This window comes from Leptonychotes weddellii, chromosome 6 (assembly GCF_054177405.1).
Source record: "Leptonychotes weddellii isolate Sample4059 chromosome 6, ASM5417740v2, whole genome shotgun sequence".
Taxonomy (NCBI): Eukaryota; Metazoa; Chordata; class Mammalia; order Carnivora; family Phocidae; genus Leptonychotes; species Leptonychotes weddellii.
In genome coordinates this window covers 27,215,506-27,237,084 of record NC_138374.1, presented here as the reverse complement: position 1 = coordinate 27,237,084, position 21,579 = coordinate 27,215,506, and the positions used below count along the sequence as shown (strand labels likewise).

Here is a 21,579-nt window from a genome sequence, read left to right as displayed (position 1 = left end):
CATTACATCATTAGTTTTTGATGTAGCGTTCCATGATTCATTGTTTGTGCATAACACCCAGTGCTCCATGTAGAACATGCCCTCTTTAATACCCATCACCAGGCTAACCCATCCCCCCACCCACCTCCCCTCTAGAACCCTCAGTTTGTTTTTCAGAGTCCTGTGCTTCTAAACTGGCTAATGTAGCCCTGCTCCCAGTAGCCCACATTCAACTTCCCCTCTGCTTGCCTGGGAGTTATCAGCTGACTCAGCACAATCCTCAGAAAATCCTTCCATGTGCTGGTGTTCTATTGGGTTTGTTTTTAGTCCAACAGAGGAGAATTAGACAGGATAGAAACTAGTAAAGGGAGAAGGGGAAGGGTTTTCGGAACAGAGGAACAGCTTTTGCAAAGGTGAGAGAGCAAGTGCAATCCAGGAGTCTAGTAAGTCTAGACGTATGTGGGAGGGAGTGGGAGGAGATTAGCTCCTGACAGGTTTTGTTTGACAGACCGAGGAGCATATGCTGATTCCCACCCTGGGCTGGAGGCGGTGGCAGAGGGAAAGGGAAAGGGATTGGTTGCTTTTCCTGCATAATTCTTATCAGAGCTGGTAATTGCGGGCTTTGTTTATTATTGTTGGTTTTGTTTTTTGGTATATAATCATTTGATTAATATCTGTCTCTTTCAAGAGAATGTAAACTCCATGAGGGCAGGGATCGTCTCGTTCACTAGTCTTTTCTCAGTGCCCAGCACAATGCCTAGTGTACAGTAGGCAATAAAAAAAAAACCTTGTTAAATGAGTCAATCACCTGGGGAACCTTTAAAATTTGCCTATGCCCACCTACCCTAAAATAAGTCTCCCTTCTCTGAACCTCCTAACCACAATATGGGATGGGGATGGTGGGGGAGTAGTGGGTCTGGCATTCTCGTTTTGTAAAAGCTGCCTAAGGGATTCACCTCCACACCTCTCCCCAAATCCAATCGAGTGAATTCTTTAAAGGATATTACCAAAAGTATGACATGATTAAATTTGCCATTTGCACAAATGGCCCAGATGGCAGTAGGGAGGACTACACAGAGGTGCTGAGATGCTGAGACCTGTAAGGAAGCCAATGCAAGAAATGATGCAGGTCTGAGTTAAATCACTGGCAGTGGGTGTGAAGAGAGAACAGATTTAAGAGATGCTTGGGAAATAGACTCTAAGATTCGGTGACCATTTGGGCATGGGTGGAAGAGGAAGTGAGAGAAGGAGGAATCTAGGTTGGAGGTTGGAGTGACTATTAGTGAATGGGGGGTAGAGGGTTGTTCCCTTGTCAAATTGCTACATTTGAGATGCCTGTGGGACATGGATGAGGAGGGGGCCTCTATGAAGTTGGGAATACAAATGTGGCGCTCAGCCTTCCCCCCCGCCCCCAACCTTCATTCCATTGCCAAGAACTCTGGAGAACACTAATATTTAAGAGATGGGTTAAAAAAAGAAATCTTGAAGGAGACTGAGGATGGCCTGAGAAGAAGGAAAATGCAGGTAGTAACATAGAAAGTAAGTGATAAAGAATGTCCAACAGCCTCAAATGGTGCCTAGAGGTTAAGTTAGAAGACCTGAAAATTCCTCCCGTGAGTCTGACAATGAGGATAAGGATTGACAACAAGGGCATTTTCTGGGGGGCAGAACCTGCAGGGCAGAGCACGCAGCAAGAAGCGGAGACGAGGGCGCCTGGGTGGCTCAGTTGGTTAAGCGACTGCCTTCGGCTCAGGTCATGATCCTGGAGTCCCTGGATCGAGTCCCGCATCGGGCTCCCTGCTCGGCAAGGAGCTTGCTTCTCCCTCTGACCCTCCCCCCTCTCATGTGCTCTCTCTCTCTCATTCTCTCTGTCTCAAATAAATAAATAAAATCTTTAAAAAAAAAAAAAAAAAAGAAGCGGAGACGAGTTAGATTGCCTTTTTAAAAAAACTTGGCTGTGAAGGGAAAACGAGGGATGGTGTGACCGAGCGAGAAGAGAGGCGGTCTGAGCACGTTTACAGCTGAGAGGAAGCGGGGAGAGTGGGCAGACAGGAGCGCAAACGTCTTCCCGTCCTCGCAGTTTTTGCCAATCCTCCCCCCACGTGACCGGGAAGTAGCCCGCGCAGCACCGGCCTGGAGGGACTACAGTCCCCAGAAGGCCCCGCGGCGCGAAGGGGGGGGTGGAGTCGAGGCCTGGCGCGCGCCCCAGTGGCGCGAGCGGAAGAGTAAGAGCTTCGAGGAGGCGGCGGAAGCAGAGAGCGACGGCGCCCCCGGTAACTAGCGATCCCGCGTCCTTGTCCCTCCCTCCTTCCACACCCCTACCGGGCTAGTCGCTCCCACTTCTCCCCACTCTGGACAAGATTTCCTTTCCCCTTTTGTTCGTTACCGGTATTTCTTTTCCCTCACGTGATGCGAGGGGCGGGTCTCCGCCTCGGGCGGAGGTTACTGGGAAGCTGCCGCCCTTCGACCCTGCGGGCCCTGGGTTGCGGGGTTCTTCCGAGGCACTTTTGCTGTCCTACGGGCTGCGTGCCCGCTTTGGGCCCTCTTCCCAAGTACTCTCTGTGGAGAGGACATTTCTTCCCCGGGTTTCAACAGGTACTGAGCGGGTCCGTTGAGGGACCCCCCCCCCCCTCGGGGGTATGGGGCTGTAGGCCACCGAGAAGACCCCGGGGCGGCTGGCGGTTTCTGGGCTGCGAGCCTTTCGAGTGAGTCCACTCGGCTGGCCGGGAGCCCCGGGCTATGGGCTGTGGGTTGGGAGTAGCTGTCCGTACGGGAGGATGTACTTCCTGGTTTTCTTGGGCGGCCCTCGGAAAACCCCAAGTCCGATTATTAAAAGTTTTCTTTATCAATAAAGCCGCCTCTCAGAGTTGAGAAAGGGAAGAAGCATAGGGTTTGGAGTCTAATGTCCTAGGAGTCTCAGGTCTGCCACTTGCTGGGCTTGTGATCTTTTGTAGCCCGTTTACTGCAGCCTCGGTTTCTGTATCTGAAAAATGGGGATAATAGTCTTTGGCCTGCCTGCCTTTCAGTTTTGGAGAGTTCAACAGATGTGATATATGTGAGAAAGCATGTATCAGATATAACCTCACTATCCTTCTGTCTTGAGTGTAGGTCAGTTGTAGTTTAAAACCGCATTTCCGTCTTTATGAACTCGATTATAAATATGACCACGGTCTTTGTGAAAATCAAATGAGTTAATAAATAGGTGGAAGTGTCTTAGGAAAGGAATACAAGCCATACAGACATTCTTAAGCCATGTTCCTGTTGAAGAGGTGACATTAAGGCTCTAGCACCTGTGGAATCAATTTTAAACTTCATCTGGATTTTAAGGTCCCGCAGAATTTGGACACCTCCCTTTCCCTAACATACCCACCTGTCTACCCCTTTTGCTCTCTTACAACCTTCCTTCATTACACAAGTGCAAGTATCTCAGCACTTAATGTTCCTCAGTTGTGGTGCTAACCTAATGCCTGTCTCCAGCAGGTCTTGTGTTTTTTCCCCCTTTTCAGATACAACTGGTGCTAAATCTAGCTCTAACACAATCCCACTAACCTTGTGTGCATACTAGCTGAAATATTGGGTTTACCTTCACCTATCCTAGGTATATGTGCTAGAATTCTGTTTCCTTATAGTTAGAATTCAGAATATAAATAGCCCCTATCCTAGTCTTCTGGCAATTAAGATCTGAGACTCTAAGCAGGTGGCTTTTTGTCTTATTTCCCCCTTATTGAGAATGGGGTTTTACAATCAATTTTTTACGGGTTTGAAGGTGTAGTAATTAGGTAATCCTGTATTTATACTGAAATCATTGGTTGAAAAATGCTTGAATGCGGTTCAAAAAACAGGATGGCGGTATAGTGAATTAGTTGAATGTACAAAATTGAACAAATTGAGTTCAACTTCTGGTTCTGTGACTTCTGCTTTGACTTTTGGCAGATTAGTTGACCTCTCTAAGCCTGTTTACTAGTCTCTAAAATAGATATAACATTTACCTCACAAGGTGTCTATAAGGATTAAATGAGATTGAGTATAAGGAGTTTAGTAGTTCCTGGAGTAAGTGCTCATTATTTTATTGCTATTGTAATTGTTGACTATGATGATCAAAAATGATAATTTTAGATTATGTATTTCTTGAGATTCTCTCTCTCTCTTTTTTTTCCCTGTAAAATGAGGTAGCTATCTTAAACCCCAAAATACTGTAAATAGAAGTACTCAGATTGCAGGGTGTTTTTTAACAATTGAACTTTATATAAAGATTATATTATGTCATTTTTTGCTTTTAGAGGTTTCCAGATGCCGTTGTGAAAAGGTTGTTGTCAGGATGTGCTTTGGACTGGTGCTTTACTTGTAACCTGTAGTAAGAATGTGGTTTTCTGTCTGCACATTGTAACTTGTAGTAGAATAATTATCTATGTTTATGATTTAGATATTAACTGTTGACTAGGACAGAGTTTTGTAGAGCATTTTTTGTCGTTCCCCTCACCCCTGCCTTTTTTTTTTTTAAGTCAGACTATTCAACTCTAAAAGTTAGCTTAGTGGGTAGGTTCCAGAAGGCTTGGTGACCTCATTTTTTGAAGGTGAAAACTCTTAGTGACATTGGTGTATGCGCATTTGCAAGGAGTGAGAATTTAGAGAAACCAAGAAGGAAAGTCTAATAGAGAAAACTGATTTGTTGGTCAAAGCAAAATCTTAGGTTTAAGAATTGAAATGTTTATTTTTAGTTCCTACAAATGGGTGTTGACTAGAAGATATCTGCAGACTCAGATACTTAGGAAATGCTTCCTTCACTTTCTTTGATGTGGTATCCTCTGGCTCTGCCTTGCCAATTTCATTCTTTTATTTGTTTTTTAAAGATTTATTTATTTATTTGCAAGAGAGAGAATCTTAAGCAGGCTTCACCATACTCAGCATGGAGCCTGACATAGGGCTCCATCTCACGACCCTGAAATCACGACCTGAGCTGAAACCAAGAGTAGGACTGCCACACGGGCACCCCTCATTCTTACTTTTAGTTATGAATCAGCAAGATAACTATTTTTGCACTGTAGACTTTTATACAAAGCTATGACAAAAGTCACTTCATTAAAATTTACTTTGTGTGCTATATAATATGTTTTTCTCCTTTGTTTTAAACACTTTTGTTCATTGGCTTTTTTTACTTAGAGAAGTTTTGGAAGGTAGACTCATTCTCAGCTGTAGCATCTAAGTGTATGTAGTAGATATGCTCAGTTAATAATGACTGTGTTGAATAGTTCTGAATAAAAACATTTTGTTGATTGTCCTATGTCCCTAAGGCACACTCTCGAGAGACTATATGGTATTGTGGAAATAACCTAAGCTTTGGAGTTAGATCAAGTTTTGAATCCAGGCTCCACTACTTAATAGTAATTTATGACTTCAGTTCGTATTATCATTCTGAGTTCATTTTCTTATCATCTGTCAAACAGGGATAGTAATACCAATGCCATATGACTGAAAAGATTAGAAATTATTTGAACTAGGCACATACTAATCAGGCTTAGCAAAAGGTAGATTATGTTATTATTATTTCTTTAAAATTTTTTATTACATTTTTCTGTTAGTCATTGATTTTGGTAATACATCTATATCCACTCCCTTAATGCTTCACGTGATTAGTTTTTTTTTTTGTTGTTTTGTTTTTTGATTTTTGTGGGTTTTTTTTTTGTTGTTGTTAGCCAAGGTTAAGGTTGTTGACTTTGACCATGGAACCCTGAAACCCGGCAAAGCTAATTGGCCAGCATGTTTGAATCTATGACCCTGTCCTCATTAACTCCATAAGCTAACTACTCAGAAAATAGCTCACCAGAATGAATGATAAAACTGGTATGTTGTTGATTCAGCACTCATGCACTCATTAGACATAATAGAATTAAATGAATTAGTGCCAGAAGTAAAAGTATAGACTTTCATTAGTAACCCTGTATAAATATACTAACTCTCACACTTTAGGATGATCTTTGACAACCACTAACCAGAGTTATAATTCAGACATTTCTTTTAGTTGTTGAACGGTATTGGTTGCAGATTTCCTACTCGTAGGAGAAGTGAGAAGAAATGGAATTAGGTTATTCATATCTTGAAAGAGAACCCTCCTTCTATGCCACCCACCAGAAAATGTGCTCTTAGCTAGTGGAGAAAACATTTAGAGTTCCCCGTTAATGAGCCCAGCAGGATGGATGAAGCCCATGTAACTCGTAAGAGTTTATTGAATTACAGAGAAATTCCAGTTGTCAGAGCTTTAGATAGAAGAGAAGTTATAGGGTGTTGCTCAGCAAGCTATAAGCCTGCATTTGGGAAGAGGGTTTTCTCCTCGCTCAATAAAACATAGACCAGTTGCTCCCAGTCTGTGGTGTGCATTTTTCACTTGTCTTATGCTAGTCTTCTATATAGCTTTCCATTCTTCAAATTCACTCTTCAGTTTTATTAATATTTGTTGTCCCTCTTGTATCTTTTTTTTCTTTTTATGTCAAACATGGCTGTGTTCAGACTAGGGATAAAAATAGAAAAGCAGAGAAGCACTGTTGGAAACAGCAGGTTCTGGTGTTTAGTATTGTGAGGTTCCCAAATAACACAGGTTAACCTGTGAATATAATGCTATTGATTTGTGACAGCTCCTGACCATTTAACTTGGCACAGAGGCAAAAATAGGGGCAAAAGGTATGTGGCACTCCTTAATAGGAGATTTGCTTCTTAGAAAAGAATATACATAATTTTAATATTGGCTTGTAGTTGGGCTGTTTCAAGTTCTTTGCCATGGAATACCAGAAGAGTTTTTAAGAACGAAGAGAAGCATTTGGATTTAAATCCTAAGCTCTCAAATTTATACCAGTAGTCCAGTTTGTGTTTTCTTATTATCTGTAAAATAGGAATAATAATAGCAATCCTGCTTGTTTACAAAGATCAGAGGGAAAAGGTAACAAGAATGATTTGGAAATGGGATGGGTAGCTGCGGGGAAGAAACTGACTGAAAGGCACAGTCTAAGAGAGGAACACAAGCTCATACATGAATTTGTGAGTTCTGAAGCCTTTCTGACCCCGAGAGTTTTGGATAAGGGATTTTGGACTGGAATTAAAAACCTAGTGCTAGGAAGAATGAATTTATTAGCCTATATGTGGTTCTAAACTTTTTTATTCTGTGAATCTTTTCAGACCTTTTGTGCTTTCATTTTACATTTTATTTTAGGAAAAGACCCAGAGGAAAATAAATAGCCTTGATTTGTTTATGTGGTTGGTAATTCTCTACAACCATCCCAAATAACAGTTTCAAACTCAGTGTGACCATCTTTCAATACATTCAGAGTTGCCAGTGACCTTTTTGTTTGGCCTCTTGACTCTTCTAGTGTGAGAACCAATGATTTATTAAGGACTGGAGTTGACAAGCCCCATGAGCCATGTATCTCTTGGTTTCTGCCACCACTGTTGTTAATGTGACATTGCTTTTCTTTCCCTGCTTGCCATAGTGTTTCTTTTTTTGTATTGTGCTGCTTTTTGTTTCCTTGGGTAGCCTGAAACTTTTCTTTGCTTCTGACACTTGAGTTCACAGTCAAGGAATTTATCTTTGACTTCATAATGTTATACAGTTTTCATTTCGTATTTCTTATTACTATTATTATATATTCAATACGTGCTCGTTACAGAGGATTTGGAAAATATACCTGTATTTTCACCATTTGGAAGTAACTTAACATTTTGGATTATTTCCTTCCTTTCTGTTTTCTGTGTATGTTTATTAATGTAACACAGACACACTTAAATTGGAATCTCTTGCTATTGTATATAAATTCTGTATCCTGATTGAAAAAAAGTAACATGTTTATGAATAGTGTTTAGAACAATTTCTAGAACTAGCATGAATTATATATTCTGGGCAATGATCTTTAAATTTGTATTCATTTTGGGTGGGAAATTAGAAGATACGTTCCAATTCTGCTTTACCATTGCCAAACTGAAAAGCAGGGCAAGTTGTAGGCTATCTCTGGGCTTTCATTGTGGCAGCTGTCCAACAAACTTTCTGAGGTATTTGACACAACTATCTGATGAAAGTTAACCTTTTCCTTACAAAATCACTCATACACAGAAGAAGACCTAGTCTGGTCGGTCTTTGAGATTCTTCTAGTTCTGCTACTGGATGATCCTTGTGTTGAGGGATACAAAATAGAGCAGTATCTGTGAGGTTATTTGGGCTTCAAGGAAGAGGAGGATCTTAAAGGAAGTGATAGAGTAACAGATTGACTGGAGAGGACAGAAGAAAATTCCACACAGAGAGGAGCAATGAGAAGTTAGAAGCAAAAATGAGTACAATATGTGAGTTGAGTGAGACAAAAAGGGAATGTTAACAGTATTGCACAAATGAAAGGTACGATTTTTTTTTTTTTAAAGATTTTATTTATTTATTCATGAGCGACAGAGAGAGAGAGAGAGAGGCAGAGGGAGAAGCAGGCTCCCAAGGAGCAGGGAGCCTGATGCGGGACTCGATCCCAGGACCCTGAGATCATGACCTGAGCCGAAGGCAGACGCTTAACCGTCTGAGCCACCCAGGCGCCCGAAAGGTATGATTTTTACTGAGGATGAGTAGTAAAGAGATGTGACTTGTTAGGTTTATATGTGTGTGATAATGAGGAAGAATTAATGGAAGGCTTTGAAGACTAGACTGAAGAATATAGATTTGGTCCTGTAGGTGATGGTACTTCTGTTGAAAGTCATATGATGAAAACAGCGAGAAAGGTTGTCCTGGTAGCTTTGTGGGATAACTACAAAGTTGAGAGTTTTTGGAGAGTATTTCAATAGGACAGTGGTGGGGTAATGTGGAAACAAAACATGATGGCTCTTGTGGAGGAAGAACAGTAAGCATGGGTTTGGAAGAGCTGGAAGAATCAGAATACCTCAAAGTTTTGAGCCTGACCTAGCAAGTATATTGTGGTGTAATTGATCGTGTCATTGGGAAAGGAGCTCAGATAGGCCTAGGGAGAGAGATAGTGAGTTCAAGTGCTAATACAAATTTTAGGTATTAGATAATTTGAGTGGTAGTTAAAAAAATCTGGTGCTTTAAAACTAAAGAACTTAAAAATGAATGCTCTTCTTTTTAAATTGTTTTTGAGGCCATGCATTTATTTTAGCAAATAAATATTCTTTGGAATTTGTCTTTTGAAACTGCTTTCAGAACCAGTAGAGTCATACAAGAAAACCAGTCTTATTACTTGATGATCATATCATTTGTCTTCAAAAGAGTATTTTCTAGCTCGATCACTCATCTTATTTACTGATTGCTAAGTGGTATTTGACAGTTTCTAAAAATGTAAAGGCATAAAATTTATTACCGTGGTGGATGTGTAAATGATTGTAGTGTGGTCGCTGAGGACAACTTAAAAAGTCTGAAGCTGTGATGGCATCCTTAGAATAAAGTACTGGTGTACTCTGGTTAAGAGGGTAGGTTCTGGAAAGCCTAGGTTTGAATGATCTATTTGGTACATTAGTTATGTGTCTTGAGCAAGTTCTTTAATTTGTCTGGGGCTCAGTTTCCTCATTTTTTAAAATGGGTACGGTGATAATACTCCTTACTTCATAGAATTCTTGTCAGGATTAGCTCTTAGACTCAGAACAGTGCATGGCAAATATTAAGAGCCCAGTAAATATTAGCTATTCATTAGCATCATAACAACCGCGGCTATTGCTACCATCACTACTGTATTTATCTATTTTGTTTGTTTTAAAAATCACTTACGTTCCTGTTATGTCTTATACAAGTGAAATGATAGGCAGCTGGAGATAAAACTAGAGCACAAATAAAAGACCTGACATACAGTGTGTGTGTGTGTGTGTACTTTGTTTTTTGTTTTTGGTTTGGTTTTGTTTGGTTTTTTAGAATGTTGGCCTAGGAGAAAAGTGGAAAAGACCAAGGGTGGGATATTGGTGAATACTTGTAGTAAGGGTTTGGGAAACAGAAAAGGGGCTGGCAAAGGAGCAGGTGGAGATTGTTTAGAGAAAGAAAGAAAACAAGGAGTGGGTCTTAGTAGTAGAGGTTATACTAATTAGGATTAGATTTGGTTGCAGCCAAGTAACAGAGACTTAAATATCATAGAAATGTATTTCTCTTAATGTCAGGAATTCCAAAAGTAGTCTAGGGCTGGTATGGTTGGTTTGTCATGGTGTCATGTTGCTGCTCTTTTGTGCATGGATTCTGTTCTTTTCCAAAGTTATCTTATGGTCTAAGATAATTACTGGAGCTCCAGCTGTTTCATTCACATTCCAACCATCAGAAAGGAGGAAGAGAATACATCTCCTTCCCTTTAAGGATATTTACTGAAAGTTACATGTGCCACTTCTCATATTCCATTGGTGAAAATTCGTCACTTAGCCACACCTTCCTGCTGGAGAGGTTGGGATTTGTAGACTATTTTGAGCGGTCAGTGCCTGGCCGTAAAGAACAGGAACAATAAGGATAATCCAGATATAGCTAGATGAAGAATATAGGGTAGATAACCGAGTTAATTCTCCCTTTAGGACAGTTTGTCATTATTGGTAATCCTTGACAGAGTTTCTTTACTTATGAAAACTGCGAATATAAAACCACTGTTGTCAGATTGTGTCAATAGTACTTTGTTTTTAGGGTGTAATCCTTCACAAATCCTTGTTTAATAAGGATTATCAGTCTCATAAGGAAAAAAATTATTTGTGTGTACATGTATGTATGTGTGTATGCAAATACATAATGTGTGTGTGTGTTTATATATTTCCTCATTTAACCTTGGCCTTGGCCTAAATTACTTTATATGGCAACAATGTGCAGTAAAGTGATGGTAAATAAGCCTCTGTATTTCTCTTTTGTAGTTTTAAGCCCATAATTTTACTTAGCTTTCCATCCACTCTCCAGTTTGTTTGTGTTGGGCAGTGTTTTAATCCATCTGTGTCCTTTTATATTACTACTCTCTTTTACTGCTGTTAATCGTACTTCCCAAAATAGATAAATGAGCAAATTTAATTAAATGTGTTATTTGCACTCTCCTGATCATTAATGAATTTGTAAGTAAGATCAGACCTACAGTGTTTCTAGTATTATAATTACTGAATTCTGTCCACTCAAGTGGTAATTATTTGCTTTAAGATTTTTTTTATTTTTAAAGCTTCTATATTTTGTGTGTTTGTGTTCTTTCAGTATTGGAAATATGAAGGTCTTCCAAAAAAAAAAAGGGGGGGAGAACTTTTTTCCCTAGGATTTTTTTTATTCCTTTCAATTGAAAATATTTTATTTATATATTTTTGAATGATGAACAATACATTTAAGATAAGAAATTCATCAGTTGCTGTTTTTTGTATTTTATCAACAGACATACAGTTTAAAATAGACAAGTTTTAAAAGTCAAATAGTAAAAAAGGGATTTATAACAAAATATAGTGAATCCCCCTGCTCTCTAGTTTCCTCCCTAAAGGTAACCACTTTCAGCTCCTTAAGCTATTTCTTCTGGCATTTATGTATCTCCATGTTTCAAAATAATATATGTGCAATGCTGTCCTTTTTCATTATATATTGAGTCTCTGTTATGGTAGAGAAAGCTGTACTGTTCTTAAACCACCATCACCACTACTGTTCTCCTCTAGCTTCCTAATTTAGTTATAATATTTGGTTAAATGAGATAGTTAATGTTGTGTTTACATTATTATGCCTGTGCAAATTTTACTTGCTGATAGTGTCTGAAATAGTAGCCTCTCAGTGCAGTTTTCCACAAGGTCAGTCACAGTAATCTGTCAGTTCCAATTTTCTTTCCTTTAAAAAAATTTTTTTGGCAACTTCTCTTCTGGAGACCTTCATTGTCCTCCTATCTGGGCCTAACTATCTGGGCCTACTTCACAGCTCTTTTCCTGGGAAGATTTCCCTTTGTTATCTTTAGACTTTTCTCTCCTTTTCAGTTTGATTCCCAGTATTATAACTCTTATCTTCCTTATTCTTCACTTACCCTCTTGCTTAGGTAGAGCACATCCTCTAGTAGTTGTGTTGGATGAAAAAGATGATACTGTGGCAGAGAACATGGGGATGACAAACCTTCAACATGCCTGACTCTGTCACATAGCTTCAGTCTGAACCGGTTGCCTTCTACTTTTGGTGCAGTTTGCATCCTGGAATCCTGGAACGTTCACTCACTGATATTCCTTCACTTTTCTCTTGTGTTGGAAATCTTGTTTTCCAGACCCCATGCCTTTCTTTGTTTTGGTTTGTTTCTTCATTTGGTGTCAAAGGATGATGAGACCATCACACCCTATCTAGAATATCTCATCAGGCACAATCTCCTTGAACAAAGAGGATTGTTAATCTTACATAGTGGTTTTGGGGAGGGTGGAGTTCAGGGATTGGAGGATTTTAAGAGGTGGAAGTGGGTTAACATCATCTATAGAAGCATGGTTACTTGGGTGACGTTGTTCATTGGTTGGCACTTGGGAGTGTATTTATTGGAGTGAATCTGTCCCTGATTGTTTGGCTTGTAAAAGAGTGCCTGCTGTGTTAAGTTGTCCTTATCAATTGAATGGATTTAAAACTGGTACTCCTGGCAATTTACCATGGCTACAGACAGTCCGTCTTTTCTTGAATTTGTTCGAATTTTAAATTTTCAGTCCTCTGGTAATTTTCTAAGAAAGTGTATACGTGGGAGGTATTTTGAGCCTTTCCATGTCAAAGTGTCTTTTTTTTTTTTTTTTCCTGTCCTCACATTTGATGAATATAGTTTGGATGAGTGTAAAATTTTAGATTGGAAATGTTTTTCTTCGGAATTTTGAATGCATGGTTTTTTCTCCTTGTCCTCTATTGCTCTTGAGAAGTCCTCAGCAAACGCAAATCCTCTTCTTTTGTTTGGATCTACTCTTTGGAAACTTGTTAAGAGTCTCTGCTTTGCACCCAGTACGAAATTAAACAGTGATGTGCCTTGGTGTGGGGTCTTTGTCTATTTTTATGTAGTGCTGGGTATTTGTAGGTACTTGGAGGTCCTTGTAATCTATAATTTGCATTTTTTGGGGAGCTGGTATGTGGGGATGGGGTGGGGAACATAGATCTTAGCTATTAACATGCTCCCTTAATCACCCTGTTTGAAAGACCTCTGCATTTTTGTAGTCAGCCTAGAGATCATCCTTTTTACATTCTGCAGAGATAACCTCAAGTTTTCTTTCAAGGGGGAGAAGGGGATCTAAGGATCTAACTTCTCCTCAGACAGTCTCCATTTCACTTCCAATTCCAGAGGTGGTGCTGGCTGTAAATTGGGTTGGGTCTCAGCTTTCTCTACTGCTGGATTGAGATTGGCTCTCCAGGACCTGCTGTAAATACCTGTATATGTTCCAACTTCCAAAGTTGTGTTACTTACTCTTTTCTCCTCTTTCCATCTTTGTTGATTTGTATGTTAAAAAAAACCCAAACAAACTTTTATGTTAATAGGATTTTGTAAAGAAGCAAATTTATATGCATATGTCCATTCCGCTCTCTTAACCCACAGGACTGAAAGGATTTAATAAGACTGACTGCAATATTTTTATGTGAAATGATACTACATGATCATTATAATTTTAATACATGAAAGGCAAGTAACAGTATATGGTGCTCAAAAACAATAACTGAATATGGGTCTGCAGAGAGGGTAATGTTATAGTAAAGGAAGAATGTCATGCCTCCCTTGACTGCAGGCTATCCCTTTAATTTCTACAGATAATTTTTGGTAAAAGACATAAAAATGATTCATTTTCATTATAAGAAAGCTAGTAAATACTGATAAGTATGAGGAAGAAAGTAAGAATCACTTTGATTCCTCAGTGTATTTTCTAATCTTTTCTGTGCATTTACTTATGTATTTGTGCAAGTACGTTTAAATGAAACGTGTATTATTTTGCTTCTCCCTCCCATTTTTTCCCACCGTAAATGTATATATCTTTTAAGAGGATTGTTTTGTGCAGAATCTAAAGATAATATTAACAACTTCTAACAGCTGCCATTTATTTGATTACAGATTATGTGTCAGGTACTGTGCTAACATCTTTTTTTCTGTTTAATTTATGTTGACGTTATTTCAGACTGCAGGAAAGTTACAAGAATACAAAAAATTTACCCAGATACCTCAAACGTTAACACTTCTATACATTTCCCTTTTCTCTGCCTCCTTCCATTTCTCCTTTGTCTCCTCCTCCTCCTTCCTTTTCTCTCCCTCTCTCTGTCTATATATATATATATATATATATACACACATACACATATATATACACTCTTTGTATATGCATTTCTTTTTTTTTTTTTTTTAAGATTTTTTATTTATTTGACAGAGAGAGAGGGAATACAAGCAGGGGGAGAAGGGGAGGGAGAAGCAGGCTTCCTGCTGAGCAGGGAGCCCGACGTGGGGCTCGATCCCAGGACCCTGGGACCATGACCTGGGCCAAAGGCAGACACTTAATGACTGAGCCACCCAGGTGCCCCTGTATATGCATTTCTTGAACTATTTGAGTTAGGTGCAGGCCTGTTTCCCTGTTTACCTAAATACTTCAGAATGCATTTTCTAAAAATAAGGGTTTTTTTTTTTTTTTTAATGTAACTACGGTACAGTTGTCAAAATCAGGAAATAAACAGATTTAATGTTATTATCTAATCTATAGACTTGTTCAGATTTCAACCCTTGTCCCAATGATGTGCTTTTATAGCAAAAGAAAATTCTGTATTCCAGTGGTCATATCTCTTTACTTTGCTTTAATCTGGAGCATTTCCTCAGTCTGTGTTTTTTTCATGACATTGGCATTTTTGAAGAGTGCAGGACAGTTATTTTGTAGAATGCCTCTAATTTGGGTTTATCTGATATTTTCTCATGATTGGATTTAGGTTATCTGTTTTTGGCAGGAGTACAATAGAAGTAATGTTATACTTCTCAGTGCATCATGTCAGGAGGCGTAGGATGAATTACTGGTAATGTGATCTTGGATCACTTCATTAAAAATCCATCCTTGTTTTATACCTTTAAAAAAAAAACACATGTTTTTTTTTTTTTTTAAGTTTTTTAAAAGGTAGTGTCTGCCAGGTTCCAGTGTGGTTACGATTTTTCCTTTTGTAATTTTTTTGGTGGTAAAATATACATAACATAAAATTTACCAGTTTAGCTATTTTTATGTGTATGGTTTAGTGGGGTTAAGTACATTCACTTTTTTTTTTTTTTTTAAAGAGCGAGAAAGCTCATTTGTGCACATGTGTGAGCAGGGGTGGGTGGTGAGGAGCAGAGGGAGAGAGAGAATCTCAAGCAGGTTTCACGCCCATTGTAGAGCCCAAAGAGGGAGGGAGGGGGCTTGATCTCATGACCCAAGAGTTGGACACTCAACTGACAGAGCCACCCACATTTTGTTTGTAATTCTGAAGTATCTTTGAGAAAAACAGTTTGGGACCTTATGAATGTCTTGTTACTTCTTGAGCTTTTACTCACCAATTTTAATATTTAGTGATTTCTGCCTGATTCATTTTCATGATGGTTCCTGAATGCTGAGTTTCTAATTCTGCCATTTTTTTCTACACTTATTTATAATAATACTTTATTTCATAATTATTTGTTTTGTGGCTGTCCCTGATTTGGCCAGTGGGAGCCCCTTCAAGCTAATTCCTGTCATTCTTTTGGCTTGCCCTTCTCATTCTTTGAGTACTGCCTTACTTTTTACCACAACAAAATGTTTAGGCTCATCTTGTACTTTCCCAGCCTGAGCCCTGGAATGAGCTATTTCTTCAAGGAGCTCTGGTTCCTTTTAGTAGAGAATGGTTTCAAAAGCCACGATTGGGACTCCAGATGCCCTCGTTACTACTGCGTATTATTGCTCCAGGACCTCTTGGCAGGCATCTAGGAAATAGATGTATGTGGTATATGTGTGTGTGTCCACGCACACTCGTACATCTTCATCTGTCTACTGAAAGCACTGAGTTTATACTGATAACCTCTGATCCCAGCCAGTACTACAGGGTTTATTCTGTCCTTCCTTTATTCTGTACTTATAACTTCCTCTTCCAACAGTGAGAAATCTAGCCCTGTTATTCATATTTTTACTTACTGGCTCAATCCTAGAATATCAGAAAATAGTTTAAGAATTGCTTACTCATACCACTATTTAAAAGATACCTACTGGGGCGCCTGGGTGGCTCAGTTGGTTAAGCGACTGCCTTCGGCTCAGGTCATGATCCTGGAGTCCCTGGATCGAGTCCCGCATCGGGCTCCCTGCTTGGCGGGGAGTCTGCTTCTCCCTCTGACCCTCCCCCCTTCTCATGTGCTCTCTCTCTCTCTCATTCTCTCTGTCTCAAATAAATAAATAAAATCTTTAAAAAAAAAAAAAATAAAAGATACCTACTAAGGAGGTTCAATATTTCTTGATAGGTTTTCCTTTAGCCTAAGGGTATGTAGTCTAAATCTCCACTGTCAAATAGGGTAGCTACAACACATGAATTGTGTCCGAAGTGTAAAATATACATTGGATTTTGAAAACTTAGTATGAAATAAGGAATGTCAAATATCTCATTAGTATTTTAATAATATCTTTATGTTGATTATATATTAAAATATTTTAGATATATTAGATAAGATATATTAATAAAATTAATTCCACCTGTTTTAATGTGGCTACTGGAAAATACTAAATTACATATGTGGCTCCCATTATGTTTCTATTGGACAGTGCATATCTAAAAACCATGTTTAAAAGTTACTTGGATTAGTTTTCTCTCTCCAGCATTCTTCACTCCCTCCCATGGTTATGTTAGTCATTTGAAATACAGTTCAGTTCTATTTCTATTCTAAGTTTTTCTCCTTGTCCTAATTGATCTTCCTTATTTTTGAGTATGTGAAACATTAACATGGTTCCAAAAGTCAGAATTGTACAAAAAATACATACTCAGAGCAGTGTGTCACCCTTTTCTTTTTCCTTACCACCTGTTTCCACCCACCCTCTATAGATAACCAGTTTCATCATTCTCTGAATTATCCTCACTGTGTGTTTTTCCCCCAGGAATGATGAGATATATGTTTATTTTCTTAGTTCCTCTTCTTTTTTACACAAAAGGTGCATATTATAGATAACTCTTTTGTACTTTAGTTTTCTCAATTAACACAATGTATTTTGGAATCCATTCCATATCAATTTATAGATTCACCCTCCCTCTCTCTGTCTTTTCTTCCCTCTGACAATTGTGTAGTACTACTCTATTGTGAGGATGTTAACTGTTCTTTTATGCTGTTTGCAATATTGGTTATTCTTACATCTTTATTTTGTTGAACTTTAGTAATCAGCTGTCTATCTCCATAAGAAAGTTTGCTCAAATGAGATTTTTATTGGGATTATGTTAAATTCATAAATTACTTGAGGGAGAACTGACATCTTTATGATGTTGAATTGTGTTGAGTCCATTTTTTAAATCTACTTGTGTGTCAGGAATGTTTCAAAATTTTTATATTGGTTTTATACACTTCTTGTTAAATTTTCCATTTTTAAAAAATGTAGGTCTTTATATCAAAATTTATAGAGCTACATTATTCTTTCTAATGACTGTCTATTTTTCTATCGTTAAGATGTACCATAATCTATTTAACCTTGCCCATATGGGTGCACATTAAAGTTTATAATTTCTCACTATTATAAAGAGTTCTGGCATAATCTTCTGGTATAAGTTCATTATCTGAAATTTGTTCAAATGCTTTAGACGTTAATAAAATGTGTGCATCCACTAACAATGTGTGAACTCTATTCAGTCTCCATTTACCAAAACAGGACCTTATTGCTCTTTTTTTTAATCTTTGTCAGTTTGACAGACAAAAAAGGTACATTTATTTTGCATTTCTCTGCTCACTGATGTGATTTATTTTTTCTTAGCTAGTTTATTTTTTATCCATCCAACCATCCATTCAGTATATTCTTATTGAGCATCCACCATGTGCCATCCTGTTAGTTAGAACTATAATGATGACTAGAAGTTGATCTTTTTGTGTTTTTCATCATTTGTATTGTTTTGTTTTTTCTCTCTCTTTTTTTAATGGTAGTTAGTAGGCACTTCTGCCCCCTCAGATTAGTTCTCATAGGACTGAGAGTGAGAAAAGATGACATTTTTATTCTGTTTGGGTCATGAGCTTCCAAGAAGTATTTTTGTTATTTGTATTTATTTCCATTACACATTCTATGGTAGGTAAACGACTGTGTTAAGCTTTTAGTATTCAAAAAATGAGATAATGAAAGTTAACTGCATACACTAGTGTCAAGGAACTGATAATTACATATTTTTATAAAAGTAACTTTTATTATTATTATTATTTTCCAGGTGAGGCTGCTGTTTATCAGAAGGAAAGCTTTGTGTCGTTTGCCTTCAGACACAATCTATCTGTGTGTTCTAAAGTTTTATTCAGAAAATAAATGTCATTTATTTGGTAAGTCATTTAATTATGACTTCTGTGTATATTATAGAAATATTGTTTATTTACTCTAAATATTTGCTTGCTTGCTTATATTTTGTTTCTTTAGTGTCATTTTATTTGTAACTCTCATGTAAAAAACAAGTTTGAGAGTGACAATTACCTGAAGGACTAACGGTGTCTTAAAGATTTTCTTCTGTTCACTGTTCTTAATTTTGGTGTTTGTGGTAAAGAGAAGAGGGGCTGGTTAAATATTAGCATTAGTTCTCAAAGCTGGAATACTAGTTTTGCTCTTTTTAGTTTCTCTCCACCTAAGAACTGAGAATTGACATCCTTCCTGTCAAGCTCTAGAACTTCTGTCTCGTTCATACAAGGAGCAGTTCAGCCATCCCTGGTGGTCTAGTGGTTAGGATTCGGCGCTCTCTCATACAGGGAGCAGTAAAGAAGCTGTGTTATTGTAGAGGTTTGAAGAACTGATTCAGGAAGAGTAGATGGTCAGTTATATCTTCAGTAAGGCATAATGAAGCAGAATGAATAATGCTATCAAAGGAATTAGAAATGAAAAATAATGAGGTATATAGTGAAACTGATTTTAGTTGTTTAATATTACTCTGTAGGTGTTTTTTTTTAATTAAGTTTTTTTCCAGGAAGATATAAGTTGATATGATCACTGTTTTGTAAGAGGTTCTTCTTACCCTCATCCTCTTAATGATCTTTTCAGTCTATTCCAGGTTCTGATTCTTATGTGTCACCAGTGATAACTGGGAAGCTGATATGTAGGGTGAAGACTTCAGTGGTATCAAGAGGGTTAGTCATAGCAAATGTCAGAAGATCATACTTGGGTGCTGCTGAAGCATATGGCAAAAAATTGGAAACTAATGAAATGATACTGGTGACTTACAGAACTTTCTATTAAATGGTTTTACATAGCAATATATAATGAAAAGTAAATATTGATATTGAGAGCTGAACTTAAACGTATTCTCAAATAGAATCTAAGGATGAGGAGCCACAGCTATGGGAAAAAAAGGGGAAGAAGATTCTCTTTTCATATCTTTTTTGGTAATCTCTTTGCTTTTGTTAGCATCAGAAAACTGACTTCTAATGTTCTTAGAGCGTGTGTCTGGGTTGTGTGAGTAGAGGCATTGGATTTCATTGTGCGTGAGTCTGGAATGGCCCCGATCTGAGAGCATACCAAAGTGAGTTTTAATCTTGGTTATTTAAAATCTCCTTGTACCTGTCTTATTAGGAGTATTATTTTTTTAAGAAGAAACTAATTTGCAACTGCTATAAAGAGTGACATTGTGTCCGGGAAAATGCTGTACTAACACACTGTGTTGTCCCACAAGAGTACTTCCCAAGTCCCTGAACGCAGTGCTGACAATCTGTGACGGCCTGTGAATGGTTGGGCAGCAGTTGGGGAAGACCGCCAGCAGAGTGAGATGGTTGTGTGTAAGTTATAGAGGAGGTGGGGAGGGGAACAAATGAGAGAAGAGCAGAGCAACTTGGGTTCTGTGGGCAGTTTGAATGGAAGCTATTGTTAGCTCTGCTAAAACGACTGTGAAGTGAACAGCCAGAGAGTGGGGAGGGCTTTTGGTGGAGTAGAAAAATCGGGTATTTCACTTTTCCTTTCAAGGTGTCATTGTTTCATTCTGTCACCAAACTGTAAGGCTAAATGTTCTGTTGATGAGAGTATGGATTGGATAGATTTAAAAATTTTGAAGACACTAGAAATACCACTTCATGCCAGGAAATGGGACTATAAAGATCAGGGTGATAGGGATGGGACTTATCTTTTCCAGGAATTATTGTAATGGTAGTAAGGCCAGTTACCATATCTAGATCTGGAACGACTGGGCCTTTATCTCAGACAAATGGATATCCTGTCATTTATTTATATATTAGATTTTTTATACATTTACCTCCAACTGGTGGTGTTTTAGAAACACTCAGCCAGTTAGAGCAGTCTTCATCAGACATCAAGGCATGGGTTTCTGAGTATTTCTGGATTGTGGAATAGAATTTAATGTGGGGCAAGTTATGGTTCGATATGGTTCAAGCTTTGGCTCTAGCTAGACTAGTTTCTTTAACTGTCTTCAAAATAACATTCTTTGACTTACTGCCTCTTCATATTGTTCACACTATTCCTTCTCCAGGGAATGTCTCCCTCTGATTCTCATTCCCTAAACCAGCTTATAAAGGCCTCGCTCCAATCCCACCTACTTTATGACATCGTCAACCATTCCAGGCCCTTAGTGATATTTCACTTTCTATGTTTTTATCATTTACTGCTTTTCTCTTTATTTGGCTATCATATGTTACCTTAAAATTTTTTTTTTAGATTTTATTTATTTATTTATTTGTCGAGAGAGAGAGAAAGCATGCAAGTGAGCACAAGCAGGGGGAGCGGCAGGCAGAGGGAGAAGCAGGCTCCCTGCTGAGCAAGGAGCCCAATGCACGAGACTCAATCTTAGGACCCTGGGATCATGACCTGAGCCAAAGGCTGATGCTCAACCGACTGAGCCACCCAGGTGTCCCAAAATTTTTTGAAAAAATTTTTTTTATCTTCCCAATTAGGTGGGGACAACTTAAAGGGGAGGTTACATTATTCATGTGGTTCAAACCATGTTATATTATTGTAGTCTTACTTTACAATCTTCCACTGTCCCAGCATAGATCTCAGTACAGTATCTGCACTTAGTAAATATTTGTTTTGACTTGGAGAAAATGCCATTACCTATTGTTAGCTTTTCCAGTCTTTAACATATATCTTTCTTTTTGTATCATAAGAATAATAGATTAAAATGCAGTTTAAGTACCTGAGTTACGTTTGTTCAGTACACTGTACTTCTTGGAAAGTCTTCTGTAGTGCTCGATACAGGCTTCCTGATTTTTTAAAGGAGCATTGCTCTTAAGATATTATATTTTAAGGTAATTACAGTATTTGTTTTTCTTGAATCTCTAATTAGTAAACCTTCAATCTGCCTGTAAGAGAAGCTCTTATTTGTTAATTTTCTAATGTTTTCTTTGCCTGCTTTGAAGTGAAACTTGCTTCTTTTGGTTTTTCAGATTCTTAACCAGCCACATTTGGCCTTTACACTTGGTAGCATAGCTACATGGAGGGAGGAGAGAGAGAGTTGTGACTGTCATCTCTAACACAGGAATTCCACCCCCTTTGCAATTCTCTTATTGCTGTTGC

At 38.2% G+C, this 21,579-nt stretch overlaps 1 protein-coding gene across 8 annotated transcripts in view; it reads left to right on the top strand.

Moving 5' to 3' along the window:
• Positions 1-2,138: 2,138 nt before the first annotated feature.
• Positions 2,139-21,579, top strand: part of R3HCC1L (R3H domain and coiled-coil containing 1 like) — an 85,057-nt gene continuing 65,616 nt past the window's right edge. For 2 of the 8 annotated variants that reach the window (XM_081823681.1, XM_081823675.1), the window contains exons 1-2: positions 2,139-2,252; positions 18,290-18,395. The gene's annotated coding sequence lies outside the window, so the exon portion shown is untranslated. Of the gene's footprint in view, positions 2,253-2,290; positions 2,685-18,289; positions 18,396-21,579 lie in introns of those variants that run through there. The other 6 variants (XM_081823680.1, XM_081823682.1, XM_081823674.1 and 3 more) reach the window with 6 other exon arrangements.